This window comes from Schistocerca gregaria, chromosome 10, assembly GCF_023897955.1.
Source record: "Schistocerca gregaria isolate iqSchGreg1 chromosome 10, iqSchGreg1.2, whole genome shotgun sequence".
Lineage (NCBI taxonomy): Eukaryota > Metazoa > Arthropoda > Insecta > Orthoptera > Acrididae > Schistocerca > Schistocerca gregaria.
This window is the reverse complement of record NC_064929.1, coordinates 58,926,472-58,942,834: the sequence shown is the minus strand read 5'-3', so window position 1 is coordinate 58,942,834 and position 16,363 is coordinate 58,926,472.

Here is a 16,363-nt window from a genome sequence, read left to right as displayed (position 1 = left end):
AAGCGAGCGCTCTACCATCTTTTATTTATTTATTTATTTATTTAGGCTGTGGCGGGATCGAGTGCCCTCCCAACTTTTTTTTTCTACCAACTTTTTTGTGTTTTGCTTTACTTTTTTTTCAGTAATTTTATAATTTTTTTTTGTTATTTATAAAATAAAACCTCTTGAACATGAAAATAAGAGACGACGTTCTTCATAAAATAACACAATACCCTTTGAAAATGGAAAACATAAGAGGTAGCTATATTTCTGCAAAGGCCTTCTATTTTTATTCTTTTTTTTTAACATAAAGGAGTATACAGTCTCACCATCAGCAGCAAACTCTTATTTTTCAGTCTTTTTTTGTTTTTTTTTGGGGGGGAGCATAGGAGAAAGAAAAACAAATAGGCTGCAGATAGAGAGCTATGTGTGAAAGGGATAAACATGTATAAGGAGAAAAAACTTAGAAGAGGAGGAGAAAAGAGAAGTGAAATAAAATAGGAATACTTTCCGCGCCATGCTCCACTTTGGCGCGCCATCAGAACAATATGTATTCTATCATTGACCATTGAAGGGGAACGTGGGATCGTCCAGTCTTGGTTGGCAATGTTCGTTGAGATTCCAGCTTTGAGGCGGGTTGGTGAAAATACTCTGTAAATAGTTCGCGAAAGTGGCCCGATAGTGTCGATGTAGGCGAAGGGTGTGGTGACGTACTTGGAGGCGTGTCCAGAAGTCCACCGGATCGACGATGTCGTCCCGGAAGAGGTAGTTGACAGCCATGCCACTGATCCATGTGACGGCGTGCCACTTAGCCGGTGGAAAGTAGGTCGTGTCAGGATATATCATTATAGTAGGAGAAACATGATGTGGTGGTACTCGGAGGTAGAAAGCCACAATCTTCTGTACGAGGGTCCAGACAGCTGCTGCTGGCCCACACTCAAAACGATGTAAATCTGTATCTTCGACATTGCATTTGAGGCACAGGGGTGAGTCCACCAGTGCAATACGATGCAGTTCCTGTCTTGTAGTATACTTGCCGTTGACGAGAAGGTACCACATAGAGGTGGTGTCAGTGGTGTGATATGGTTGGTGGATCGTTTTCCAAACTGTAGGCCATGAAACCTGAGGTTGACGTGTTTCGGCGGGGCTGCGTGGTGGAGACTTTCGGAGAAGGCGGTAGATGTCGCGGGTGGTCGTCTTCCTGGTCCTGGGGAGCTCGGTGCATATGGAGCTGTACTCCAAAAAGAAACGGCCGATACGTGACATCGGAGGTGGGATGTTCGCCAAAGACGTCGGTGGGCGTCTCGAAACAGGTGCGAGCTCGGTCGTCAACATTCCAGTAAAACTAGCATTTTTGGCTTTTCCATAACCGGAGCATAGTATTGGTGTAAAATGCCGTAGTCCTGGCTCTCACATTAACCAGGTCGAGGCCACCATCCCGCTTCGGTAAGGTGAGAGCTTCATACTGGACTTTGAATATGTGTCCAGAACAAATGAAATAGCCGAAAGCCGCCTGTAATCTGGCCGCCATTGTCGCAGTGATGGGCAGAATCTGCGCTATATGGGGTATCCGGATTGCCAGATGGTTATTGACGAAGGTGACTCTCTGGCACATATTCAGCGGGCGTAGAATGTGATTTTGTATGTTGGCCCGGATGCGTTGCAGCAGCGCCCGATAATTGATCGCCGAGGTGCGGCGAATGTCTCGCGTGTACACCAACCCGAGACAGCGAAGTGTGTCCACCAGTTGAAATGGGACGGCGCTGTCTGCGGGAAGGCCACGGCCGATCTTCATGGCGCATGATTTTGCCACGTTCATAGCGCTCCCTGCCCCTTCACTGTAACGGATAATCCACTGCATTGCAGCTTGTACGTCGGCCGCTGAACGTACGACGAGGGCCAAGTCGTCCGCGTAAGCTCGGCAGCGGAACATATGATCCCGGAGTTGAATACCTGTCAAACGTAGCCGTAATCCGCAAATGAGTGGTTCCATCGCAATGGCATAAAGCACCGTCGACAAGGGGCAACCCTGCCGTACTGAGCGTTCAATCCGTATAGGTTCTGTAAGTCTGCCGTTGACGAGAAGTGTGGACGTTGCTCCACGAAGGAGCCGCATAACCACTTGCGTGAACGTCGGGGGAATTGCCATTCGGTTCATCACTGCGTTCAGGAATGCATGATTGACGCGGTCAAACGCTTGTTTGAAGTCGATGGAGATTAAAGCGCCTGGCAGCCTCGAGTGTGTTGCCACAGCGATCACATCTCGATATTCACTGAGGGCTGTCTGTATATTACGATCTCCGCCTAAAGATGTTTGTTCGTGGGAAACAATGTCTCGTAAGACATGTTTGAGTCGCACTGCTAGAAGGCGTGTGAAAATCTTGAAGTCGAAATTGAGTAACGTGATCGGCCGATAACTGTCGAGTCGTGTTCCTCCTGCGGGTTTCGGGAGTGGTACAAGTAAGCCTTCCATGAACATTGGTGGCGGGTTCGCCGCGCCGGACAAAAGTTCCCAGTACATGTCCCTCCATCGTGACATCATAAAATCTTGGAAGGTTCTGTAAAATTCGAGAGGTAAACCATCCGGGCCGGGAGATCGATTCAGAGACCCTTTAGCCACAGCGCCTTGGACGTCGTCGTTGGTCACTTCAGAAGTCAGGAGGGTAGCCGCTGCTGCGTTTAGCGTACCAAGTGTCTCCTGGGTAACCTCAGCAATGGCTTCCGCACCGGCAGGTACCTCTTGATATAAAAGTCTATAGTGCGTTGTGAATGCATCCGCAATGGTAGCTTGCGAAGTCAGCCGGCGTCCATCAGGTAAGTCTAAAGTTGTCATTAAAGCCTGTCGGCGTCGACGAACATTTTGAATAATATGATGCATAGAAGGTTCTTCACCGTTAATCCTATCTTGGCTGCGTGCTCGTACAATAGCTCCCTCTAGACAACATCTGGTCAAGGTTAAAATCTTCGCCTTAATGCGTTGAGCTTCTTTTAGACGATCCGGGGATGGAGGTTGATCCATGAGTTCACGTAGAGCGCTATAGTAGAAATCAGTTGTATGGTGATTCCACCTGGCTTTGGCTCTGCCATAGTGTGTCAATGTGCGTCGGATGGCCGGTTTGGCGCAAGCAACCACCACTGCAGTGTGGTCTCGTAACGCGTAATTCGTTGAACACAGGTGTGCCACGTGTCGGTGACCTGTTGTCGACATTCAGGGTCCCGCAGTAGTGCTACATTGAGTTTCCAAGGTCCTGCACTGCGCCATATAGATTGTCGACGTAGGTTCATGGTACAGATGTAGATGTCATGATCCGAGAAGGCAGACGGCCAACGTTCCGCGTCGAGGAGAACTGATTTTAGAGCGTTAGAGATGTATATTCTGTCAAGTCGGCTGGCGGAGTGGCTCGTAATGTGTGTATACCCCGGGCGGTCGCCGTGTACCACTCGCCAAGTGTCGAGGAGACGAAGGCGGCGGACGAGGAAGCGAAGTTCCGGACATGTGGTGAAATGGGGGTATTGGTCTGTGCGCTCGAGAACGCAGTTGAAATCTCCACCTACGATGAGATGATCGTATCGGCCGAGGAATAAAGGTGTGATATCTTCTGCGTAGAACTGGGAGCGATCCCTCCGTTTATCAGTGCCCGATGGGGCGTACAGATTAATGATTTTCAGTCCGTCAACTGTGATGGCCACCCCTCGCGCTGTTGGGACGTATGCGACATCGGAAACTGCAATCCCTTCTCGGAGGAGGATGGCTGCGCCTGTGTGTTCCATAGCTGCAGGGGCGGCGTACGTCTCATATCCATAACACCCAGCCCAAGTTGCTGTCCTCAGTTCTTGTAACAGGGCGATGTCGATGTCCGCTGCTCTTAGCGTGTCACGGAGCAGTTGAAGTTTAGCGTGGGAGCCGATATTATTAGTATTGATAGTAGCTATTCGGTACGCCTGATGGGAGATTCGTGCTGCCGATAGGGTCGTAGCTGGTGAAGATTGTTGTGGTGGATGCTGGAAGTCCATAGAAGTCGCAGTGGTCGCCGAAGAAACTTCCCCCATTTTAGTGTTGGTCTAAGGGAGGAACAGATCTCATTTCCGCATCAGATGGAGGTGGGAAATCCGTGTCATCCGCCCATGAAAAATGTCCGACAGGTTTGGCATCGGCGAGAGGTGGCAGCGCCGGCCGAGTCGGCTCAGTTGCGTCGGTGACAACAGGCGTGCTATGTTCCATGGCTTAAGGCGCGGGGCTTGCGCACGCTCTCTGTTGGACGGTTCACCGTCTTTTGGATGACGCGTCTCCGTGGCAGAGGAGAAAGTGTTATCGTGTCCTCCGTCAGAGTGATGTGCCATCTCTTCGTCCTGCGGAGGGGGCTCAATGGTTGATTCTGATGTCTTGCGCCGTTTTTTTTCGTCGTTTGGGCGACTTCTGCTTTCGGCAATGAGTTTCGGTGTCTGAGGAAGGAAGAGATTCACGTCGTTCGGGTACAAAAGCCGCGGGTGCTATGATGCGGTCGTCATTCCCCAGAACACTCTCACTGGCATCCTTGTGTTCTTCTAGCGTGGGTGTGTCCGGCTGTTGGACATGTTCACGGGCGGCATCGTCGGTGTCAAGGTGCTGGGACGCCTCCGAGTGTATCGGACCAGAGAGATGATCATGAACGGCGTCATGTGTGGGCTGGACGTGCAGTGTCGCCGCATAGGTGACTGGAAGGGTGGTCGTGGTTCTGTCGGTGTTCGTATCGTCGGGCCTTAGTTGTGTGATGCGGCGTTGCAGACATTCATTACGGACGTGGCCTTCTTTGCCACAACCGGAACATGTTCGAGGTTGTCCGTCGTAAATGACCACCGCGCGGCAGCCGCCGATAGAAATGTACGATGGAACGTGCCGTTTGAGATCGATTCGGACTTGTCTCACACCATTAAGCACCGGATACGTCGTAAACTGTGCCCATGTCTCGGCTAAGTGGCTCTGGACTTTTTCGAACGGGCTTAGCGCCGCGATGACTTCATCTTCTTTTACCTCGAAAGGCAGTTCGAATACACGGATCGTCCGAAGGCCAAGTCCTGCATGGTCGACATCCACAGGCCCGACGTTTCCGTCGGAGTGCCGAAATTTTAGTCCATGTCGCGTCCTTTGAATAATCTCATTGCAGGCAGCGTCAGAAGACATCTTAACATAAACGACGCTGCTAATGATCGATAGGTGTATGCCGATGAGTTCGTCACGGGGGATCTTCACGTCTTCGCGTAGGAAGCGTTCGACGGCCAGTGCTTTGGGTCGTGCGTATTCATTTGAGAAGGTGAACTTAAGAGCGTTCTTCCTGTAAGAGTTGGCCATTAGAGCGTGGTCGACTGAAAATCGCTGTGACGACGATGTAAACAAAACACTCCGCGGGCGCAGCGGCGTGGACGGCCGAGCGCGGTACGCACTGCTGCCCTGCCGAACGCAGACAACCATCTGAGCTGCGCCCACCCCCCCGTTGACTAATAGTGCTACATACAGCCATATCAACGTCACAGACACTTGCACTCCCATTATTCCGCAGTCAAACACTACTCTCTATAAATCAGTGAGGGTGTCTTTCAAGTTTCGTGCATTCTGTATCGAATCGTAGTTGGCCACAATGAATGTGGCACGCATAACGTCGAAAATAGAGTTCGGACACCGCTCTGAGTAAGACGAACGTGTTGTCCACACTCTAGACTTCAATGACATTCAGCCGTGATACCTAAGACAGATGTGCACTCGATGACACCTCGATAACAGCCGGTCCCCACACTTACATCTTGCTCTCCTTATGACAGTGTTTATCATATCAGTCTGTGACGCTGGTTTTGCAACTTCTTGAGTGCCTTTATGTTCGCCGCGACCAACACTTACCATGCACTGACCACAAAACATGGAGGAGCCGGGGCTTGAACCAAAACACCTTTCACACGCTAAGCGAACGTTCTGCCAACTGAGCTACAGCTGCACACACGACCAAGCCTGGCTATCCCCATTCTTTGCGACTCTGATGGCACGGACACGATGGTTGGTTGGTTAGTATCGGCGAAGGTACAAGAGTACAAAGGCGCGGACACGTTCATATACACAAGAGTTCCAAGTAGTTTCAATGCCCTGGTATTACGAATGCAAATTCCGTCTGTATTTAACGTCTTAAATTGAAAGGGCGGTCAAAAAATCGGTCCGTTTCACTCCTTGTCGACAATCATACAGCACCTGAGGTAACAAACACATCTCGAGCCCCATTGTGCTCTCCATTGTTCATGCCAACTCAGTGCCTCGCTCTTTGCTACTGTGTAAAACTCTTGTCGTCCAACTGCAAAACACTGTCCAACAACAAGTTTCCGCTTCTCCATTGCAATGATCATACTACGAAACGCTCCCCAAACTTGGCAATCACCCATGCAGCCGACTTTTTCGACTTTACACAGTGACAGCCTTATTTATAGTTCGACGTCGCGCCAAAGCGAATGAGCACATTTCGCCTACGGCTTAAGCCGCTCTCATAGTGTGGCTGCTCTGTGTCTGCATGCAGCGAGGGGCTGCAAGCTTCCTGTGTTCGCACCTATATCACCTGTGCTTGCTTGTCAGAGACAGACTATCGCAAAACATACAACTCACTCCATGAATTGATTGCTACGGCATCTGTTATCAGCAGTCACAACCAGCAACACCAGTAGCAGCCGACTGCACGCAAAGAATGGGCACGTGCTGCGGGATTTACGTGAACTCGGCGCAAGGCAGATCTTTCCGACGTAGGCTTGAGAATCTTACGGGAACATTTGTACTGTTTTTAACTTTAGTGTAGGTGTTGGAGGAGGGTGCTTCCTGCGCACTAATAACAGCACGCTTGCCAGTTGTGGATGCTAATCATTCACTTGTATCTTCCTAGACACATCTTCCGCCTGTGACTTATTCCACTTGCATTGCAAGGTGCGCTTGCTGTTGTGTTAAATATTCTGGAGCCACTGGGTATCGATCCCAGTATCTCTCGTTTACCAAGCGAGCGCTCTACCAACTGAACTACGCCCGCCGCCCCATTGGTAATGGTACTACATACAGCCATATAGACGACACAGACCCTTGCACTCCCATTATTCAGCAGACAAACACTACTCTCTATTTATCCGTGAGGGTGTCATTCAGGTTTCGTGCATTCTGTATCGAATCGTAGTTGGCCACAATGAAAGTGGCACGCTTAACGTCGAAAATAGAGTTCGAACACCGCTCTGAGTAAGACGAACGTGTTGTCCACTCTCTAGATTTCAATGAGGTTAAGCTGTGATACCTAAGACGGATCTGCACTCGATGACATCTCGATAACAGCCGGTCCCCACACTTACATCTTGCTCTCCTTACGTCAGTATACATCATATCAGTCTGTGACGCTGGCTTTGCGACATCTTGCGTGCCTTTAGGTTAACCGCGACCAAAACTTACCATGCAATGACCACAAAAAATGGAGGCGCCGGGGCTAGTACCCTGGACCTTTCACATGCGAAGCGAACGCTCTACCAACTGACCTACGCCCCCATGCACGACCAAGCTGCGCTATTCTCCAGTCTTTGCCACTCTGATGTGCAAGGACACGATGGTTGGTTGGTTTGTAGCGGTGAAGGGACCAGAGTACAAAGGCGCGGACACGTTCATATACACAAGAGTTCCAAGTAGTTTCGATGCTCTGGTATTACAAATGCAAATTCCGTCTCTTTTTAACGTCTTAAGTTGAAAGGGCCGTCACAAATTGCTCCGTTTTCACTCCTTGTCGTCAATCACACAGCACCTGAGGTAACAAGCACATCTCGAGCCCCATTGTGCACTCCATTGTTCATTCCAACTCAGTGCCTCGCTCTTTACTACTGTGTTCCACTCTTGTCGTCCAACTGCAAAACACTGGGCTACAACAAGTTTCCGCGTCGCCATTGCACTGCGCATACTACGAAACGCTCCCCAAACTTGGCACTCACACATGCAGCCGACTTTACACGACACTCACGCAACGCTCACGCTAGTGACAGCATTATTTATAGTTCGACGTCGCGCCAAAGCGAATGAGCACATTTCGTCTACGGCTTATGCCGCCCTCCTAGTGTGGCTGCTCGGTGTCTGCAGGCAGCGAGGGTCTGCAAGCCTCCTGTGTTCGCACCTATGTCACCTGTGCTTGCTTGTCAGAGACAGACTATCGCAAAACATACAACTCACTCCATGAATCGATTGCTACGGCATCTGTTATCAGCAGTCACAACTAGCAACACCAGTAGCAGCCGACTGCACGCAAAGAATAGGAATGTGCAGTGGGATTTAAATGAACTCGGGGCAAGGCAGATCTTTCCGACGTAGGCTTGAGAATCTTACGGGAACACTTGTACTGTTTCTAAATTAAGTGTAGGCGGGGGAGGAGGGTGCTTCCTGCGCACTAATAACAGCACGCTTGCCAGTTGTTGATGCTAATCATTCGCTTGTATCTTCCTAGACACATCTTCTGCCTGTGAATTATTCCACTTGCATGGCAAGGTGCGCTTGCAGTTGTGTTAAAAATTCTGGAGGCACTAGGAATCGATCCCAGTACATCTCGTTTACCAAGCAAGGGCTCTACCATCTGAGCTACGCCGCCTCCCCAGGAGTTATGGTACTACATACGGCCATATAGACGACACAGACCGTTGCACTCCCATTATTCAGCAGACAAACACTACTCTCTATGTATCCGTGAGGGTGTCTTTCAGGTTTCGTGCATTCTGTATCGAATCGTAGTTGGCAACAATGAAAGTGGCACGCATAACGTCGAAAATAGAGTTCGGACACCGCTCTGAGCAAGACGAACGTGTTGTCCAGTTTCTAGATTTCAATGAGGTTAAGCCGTGATACCTAAGACGGATCTGCACTCAGTGACACCTCGATAACAGCCGGTCCCCACACTTACATCTTGCTCTCCTTACGTCCGTATACATTATATCAGTCTGTGACGCTGGCTTTGCGACATCTTGCGTGCCTTTAGGTTAACCGCGACCTACACTTACCATGCAATGACCACAGAAAATCTAGACGCCGGGGCTTGAACCCTGGACCTTTCACATGCGAAGCGAACGCTCTTCCAACTGACCTACGCCCCCATGCACGACCAAGCTGCGCTATTCTCCATTACTTGCGACTCTGATGTGCAAGTACACGGTGGTTGTTTGGTTTGTAGCGGTGAAGGGACCAGAGTACAAAGGCGCGGACACCTTCATATACACAAGAGTTCCAAGTAGTTTCGATGCTCTGGTATTACAAATGCAATTTCCGTCTGTTTTTAGCGTCTTAAATTGAAAGGGCCGTCACAAATTACTCCGTTTTCACTCATTGTCGACAATCACACAGCACCTGAGGTAACAAGCACATCTCGAGCCCCATTGTGCACTCCATTGTTCATTCCAACTCAGTGCCTCGCTCTTTACTACTGTGTTCCACTCTAGTCGTCCAACTGCCAAACACTGGGCCACAACAAGTTTCCGCGTCTCCATTGCACTGCGCATACTACGAAACGCTCCCCAAACTTGGCACTCACCCACGCAGCCGACTTTACCGACTTTCCACGACGCTCACGCAACGCTCACGCTAGTGACAGCCTTATTTACAGATCGACGTCGCGCCACAGCGAATGAGTACATTTTGCCTACGGCTTAGGCCGCCCTAATAGTGTGGCTGCTCGGTGTCTGCAGGCAGCGAGGGGCTGCAAGCTTCCTGTGTTCGCACCTATGTCACCTGTGCTTGCTTGTCAGAGACAGACTATCGCAAAACATACAACTCACTCCATGAAATGATTGCTACGGCATCTGTTATCAGCAGTCACAACTAGCAACACCAGTAGCAGCCGACTGGACGCAAAGAATAGGAATGTGCAGTGGGATTTAAATGAACTCGGGGCAAGGCAGATCTTTCCGACGTAGGCTTGAGAATCTTACGGGAACACTTGTACTGTTTCTAAATTAAGTGTAGGCGTGGGAGGAGGGTGCTTCCTGCGCACTAATAACAGCACGCTTGCCTGTTGTGGATGCTAATCATTCGCTTGTTTCTTCCTAGACACATCTTCTGCCTGTGAATTATTCCACTTGCATGGCAAGGTGCGCTTGCTTTTGTGTAAAAAATTGTGGTTGCACTGGGTCTCGAGCCCAGTACCTCTCGCTTACCAAGCGAGCGCTCTACCATCTGAGCTACGAACGCCACCACGATGTGTAATGGTGCTATATACAGCCAAATAGACGACATATACAATCCCATTATTCAGCAGACAAACACTACTCTCTATGTATCCGTGAGGGTGTCTTTCAGGTTTCGTGCATTCTGTATCGAATCGTAGTTGGCCACAATGAAAGTGGCACGTATAACGTCGAAAATAGAGTTCGGACACCGCTCTGAGTAAGACGAACGTGTAGTCCACCCTCTAGACTTCAATGAGGTTAAGCCGTGATACCTAAGACAGATCTGCCCTCGATGACACCTCGATAACAGCCGGTCCCCACACTTACATCTTGCTCTCCTTACGTCAGTATACATCATATCAGTCTGTGACGCTGGCTTTGCAACATCTTGCGTGCCTTTAGGTTCGCCGCGACCAACACTTACCATGCACTGACCACAAAAAATGGAGGCGCCGCGGCTTGAACCCTGGACCTTTCACATGCGAAGCGAACGATCTACCAACTTTTTTTTTTCCCCCGGTTTAGGAGACCGATGCCTTATCCATTTTTTTTTTTGCTTTTTTTTTCCTTTGTAATGACCCAGGGCAGGTAGGTGGAGGCGCGTTGGGCAGGGGTCGTATCCCGAGGCCTGGCCATGACGTCTCCTCCTCCCTGCACCGTAGCACAGTGTCACCAATACGTTGTAATTGTCTTTGGTTCGGAGTCTTATGATTCTTATATGTGAACACGGGACTTATGAAGCGTTGTCTATCCAAACAGTTATTTTGCCTTCCTGCCAAGATTGTACTTAAGAACTAGCGAGAATGTCTTCCTTGTCATGAAGTTAGCTCAGTATGCCCCTATACCGGTTCCATTAATGATTCAGGCGCAGGAGCGATCAATAGAAATTGAAACTTAACCAACTCCCTGCTTTTCGAAAACAATAGTAAGCATATTCGCAAAGTCCCTCTTAAGGTGTGGGAAAGACTTTTGCGTCCAGTACTCATGAAGCATGTAACCAGTAAACGAAATAAAATCGGTAATACCATGATCATCAACCACTGCAAAAATGTAATGGCCAAGAAGCCACATAACTGTGTTGTTCTTGGTCCGGGGATAAAAAACCGTGTCCGGCCAGCAGAGAATATCAGTCTTAAATGCCGATTCGGAGCTCCTGGTGAGTAAAGCCAATTGTCGGCGCAGCCAGTGTCACATGCGATGACGGTCAGCGCAGGTAAACCGGTGTTGGAGTGTATCAACACAACCACACGTTTGACAAAGCGGAGAGACACATAAACCTATACGATGAAATCGTTCGTTCGTAGGAATCAGCTGATTAACTACCTTATACCATAGGGAGGCAACAGTTGCTGAATGAACGGGTAAGCTAATATTCGTCCATATGTTACGCCAATTAAAACTGGGATAATGCAAAACAATCGGTTTGGAAGAAGAAGACCGGGGCCATTTGTCAAGCAGGGTTAGCGTAGTAATAACAGGACGACGTTGTAAATGGAGATCTAGGTAACTAATCTCAATGTAGAAGTCCCGAACATGCCGTAGCTTCGCATTTAGAGGCCCAACGTTAATGGGCGGTGACAAGCTCGCAGGACGAACGACATGGAATAATCGCGAAATAACAGTCGGGGACTCAGATAATAAAAGATGGAGGGTTCGCTTAACATAAAGGGCAGCAGCCTTGACACGGACATCTGTGAACGACAAGCCGCCCTCAAGACGCGGCTTCGTAGGAACATCACAACGTAATTTAAAAATATGCCCCCGCCAAATATATCTGTTAATAAGCTGGACCATTTTTGCACACTGCATTCGGGGAAGCGGAAACAACTGAGCAACGTAATATACTTTACATAAAACATAAGTGTCTAATACACGCTTTTTTTGCAGTAGCGGTATCGAACGCCATGAGTGTTCTAATAAAACACCTTGCAGCTTGGAAATGGCCACTTGCCAATTTTTTGCAGCCATCCGAAGAGGACAACGTTCAAAGTAGATACCTAAATGTGTATGGTGTTCAACAGCTGTAACCCACGGAACAACCACACGTTCAAAGCCCCGCAAATTCAGGAGCTTGCTTTTACGGGGATTGATACGAGAACCTGAGGCCGCAGAAAATTTATCGAGTTCCATTTTCAACTGTGGCACTTCTGTGGTGGGACGAAGCAAAACAACCAAATCATCAGCATAAGCTGTTGCCGTCTGGGTAACCCCAGAGATCGTAAGACCACGAAGTGTCGAGTTGAGACGTGTGAGGAGTGGTTGAAGGGAGAGAGCATAAAGGGTCATGGATAAAGGACTACCTTGCGGGAAGCCACGTAGAATATCAATGACCTTTGTTAGCTGGCCATTAATGTCAATCTTAGCAGAAATGCCAGTCGTCATATTCTTAAGTACCAGCAGCGCCTGTTCATTAAAACCGAGCCGGCGCAGCAGAAGCTCTAAAAATGAATGGGACACACGATCAAAAGCCTTACTAAAATCAACAAATAAAAGCGCACAGGAAATATTGGTGACAGCGACAATCGACACGACATCACGATACCCCGCCAGAGACGTCAATATGGAGCGCCCTGGAAAGCAGCTTTGACAAGGAGGTATCACAGGTGTAAGCAAAAGGGATAGACGTGCATTAACAGCCCTAGCGGCCGTCTTATAGTCAACATTTAAAAGGGTTAAAGGACGAAAGTCACTAGCTATCTTCAAACCAGCAGATTTAGGTATGAGGACAACCGTACCTCTCTTGAAATCGGCTGGAATTGTGCCACCATTCAAGATTTCATTCACAATATCCGTAAAAACAGGCCCTATAATAGGCCAAAAGCGAACAAAAAACTCCTTAGGTAGGCCATCAGGACCAGGAGATTTGTGAGATGCTGAACAAGCAATGAAAGCTGAAATTTCGTCTGCATTAAAAGGAGCTAAAAATTTCGCATTATGGTCCTATGTTAAAACTGATGGGATAGCAGTTAAAATCTCGTCAACATCAATCGGATCAGAATCTGCCGCAGTATATAACGTCTCATAGTAGCAGGTAATTTCATGGGTTATTTCATTCTGTAAGGTAAGCCGGCGACCATCAGCTGCCATAAGGCCGTCAATCAATACACGTCGACGGTTCTTGTGGTGACGAAACAGATGGTACATAGAAGTCATTTCATGTGCTAACGTGGACGGTGGTTTAGATTTAATCTTCAATCCTTCCATCTGAAGCCGCTTAATACTAAGAAGCTTGGCCTTAATTTTCCGAATCTCAGAAAGGTGGGCACATGTCATTGTAGAATTATCATAAAGTTCCCGAAGCACCGAATAGTAATACTCAAAAGTCAGTTTCTGATCTCGCGCTCTATTATAACTGTAGGACATTAAAGTGCGACGTAGTTTTGCCTTCACACAGTGGATCCACCAGTGAAGCTTAGACGGAAGTATCGCAGAGAACGTAAACAAATGTCCCACGCCGTCTGTATTAGAGGTTCAATGTCAGGGTCATCGAGCAAGGAGACATTTAATTTCCACAGCGGCCTATAAAGTTTAAGTGGTTGACGCTCCAAATTAATTACATCAGCAAGGGCACAATGATCCGTAAAACTGGCAGGAATAACATCTACATCTAAAACCGAAACACTAAGGGGATCAGAAATATACAATCGGTCAAGTCGACTACATGAGGTGGCAGTAAAAAATGTAAATTTAACTAAGGTGGGGTGTTTAACCTCCCACGCATCGCGTAGTCGTAATTGACGTACAAGAGAATGTAGCTCGAAACAATAATTAAAATGAGGGCATTGGTCTTTAGCTTGTAATACACAATTAAAATCGCCCCCCAATATCAAGGTCGCAGTATTTTTTCATTAAAGGTAAATCAGATCCTCTTTATAAAAACGAGACCTTTCCTGCCGCTTGCTAGAACCAGAGGGGGCATAAATGTTAACCAAGGTGGTGTCAAATAACCGACAACCAATGCCACGTCCCGAGTCTAAAAGCTCAATTTCGGTAACGGGGATACCGTCACGAATTAGGAAAGCAGTACCTGCAGAAAAATCAGGTGCAAAATTTATAATAGTGCGAAAACCAGGAACAAACAGGTGTGCAACGGAGACTTCCTGCAGGAAAACAATATCAGCTGCAGAGTCATAAATAAACTGCTGCAGAGACGCTAACTTCAGAGCAGATTGAATGCCATTTATATTTAAGGTAATAAACGTGTACGCCTGCAACATCTACCAAAAAATGGGAAATGAACCCAAATTACACCACACTAGAAGCAACTACATCCATATCATCAACATCAGACATCGCAGAGGGTGATTGTCCAGAATCAACGGAATCAGAGTCGTCCTTCGCATGCTTATGTTTCTTCCGCACCGCGTGGAGATTGGGGGGCACTTTCACCCGACGACGTATCTGATGCACACCAGATTCAAGAGCAGGCGGAGTGGGGGGTTCGAGATCAGGCACGTCAACCAAAGCGTCCGAAGGATTAGCAGGGCGAGAGGAGTCAGAAGGAGGAGCCATCAAGGGGAAAACTGCATCAGGAACATCGGCACCGGTTTCAGAATGTGTAGGTATTGGAAGTGTAGGTGGTGGTAAGATAGGTTTGGAGTCTGCTGATGCGGAGCGCGCAGTTCTAGGAGCGGTTTTCCGACAAACAGCCGTCTCCACCGAAGTGTCGTCAACATGTTGTGATGCCTGTGGCGGTGGGGATGTCAACAACACCTCGACCGAATGTTGTGGCTCTTGCGCCGACGGCATGGCAGCAAGTTTGACGTCATCAGGCAAAGCAGAAGACACAGCGGGAACAGAATCCGAAACAGGCATGGGAGATTCTGGAATTCTCTCATGAGATTCGCAAACCGGCTGCGAAACAGCAGCTTCGTCATCAGTGCTACCGGTATCACTAGCACGACGGCGTTTGTTGTTGGAAACAGACGGAATCGGTATAGGAGCAGCCGATACGTCTGGGCGAGTAGGTAGCGGAGGAAAACCTGCATCAGGGGAGGGTGACACCTGTTGTGAAGAAGCTACTGCAGGAGGCAGATAGGAAACAGTGGAGGAAGCTGCTGGCACAAGATCGGCAACCGTTAATTTGCGGCGCTGTGCTAGGCCATTTGTAAGCACAAATACCCGCTTAGGGCAATTAGCTCGAACATGACCATGTTCATTACATAGGAAACATGTACTAAGCTGCCCCTCATAAGTAAGATGTACACGATAACCACATACAACCAGATGGGACGGTATATTAGACTTAATATGCATTTCAACTGATCTGACACCATTATAACATTGCAGCTTATGTTGTGCAGACCAACGTTCATTTCGAATTGACCGAACAGTACCATAACCAAGCAAAGCTTCATTAAGATAGCTGTTGTCAACTTCAGGGGGTAAATTATAAACCCGAAGTGTGGTATACGTAATTTCTGCATTTGAGACAGTAACACTGCTTACAGAACCATCCCTATGACGGAACGACACTTGCTCACCATGTTTAAGTAATATCTTATCCAGCAAAACCGGGTTCAACAATTTCACAAAAAAGCAGTATAATTCTGTATCAAAATACGCCGTATGTACCTGGTCCGATGTAATGCCAATCGTGTCCACAATCCATTCGTGAATTTCCAACGATGTCGGTAGCCTTGTTAAACTGAAAACTGAGAGTACACTTCCGCGGAAACAACCGGGAAGCCATAATACTTAATTAATGCGGCAAAAGCCGCAATACAACGCAAGACACAAGACAAACACTAAGGCAAAGAAACAACAAAAACAGAGGACAAAGAAACGTCACACACAGAAGGTAAATATTCACAACCCGAGGGTAACGGCAAGATCGAATACACAGCACGTCCGATCGCTGTCGCGTCTCAAGGCGAACTATCTGAGCTACGCCCGCCCCCCATGGATAATAGTACTACATACAGCCATATAGACGACACAGACCCTTGCACTCCCATTGTTCAGCAGACAAACACTACTCTCTATGTATCCGTGAGGGTGTCCTTCAGGTTTCGTGCATTCTGTATCGAATCGTAGTTGGCCACAATGAAAGTGGCACGCATAACGTCGAAAACAGAGTTCGTACACCGCTCTGAGTAAGACGAACGTGTTGTCCACTCTCTAGATTTCAATGAGGTTAAGCCGTGATCCCTAAGACGGATCTGCACTCGATGACATCTCGATAACAGCCGGTCCCCACACTTAC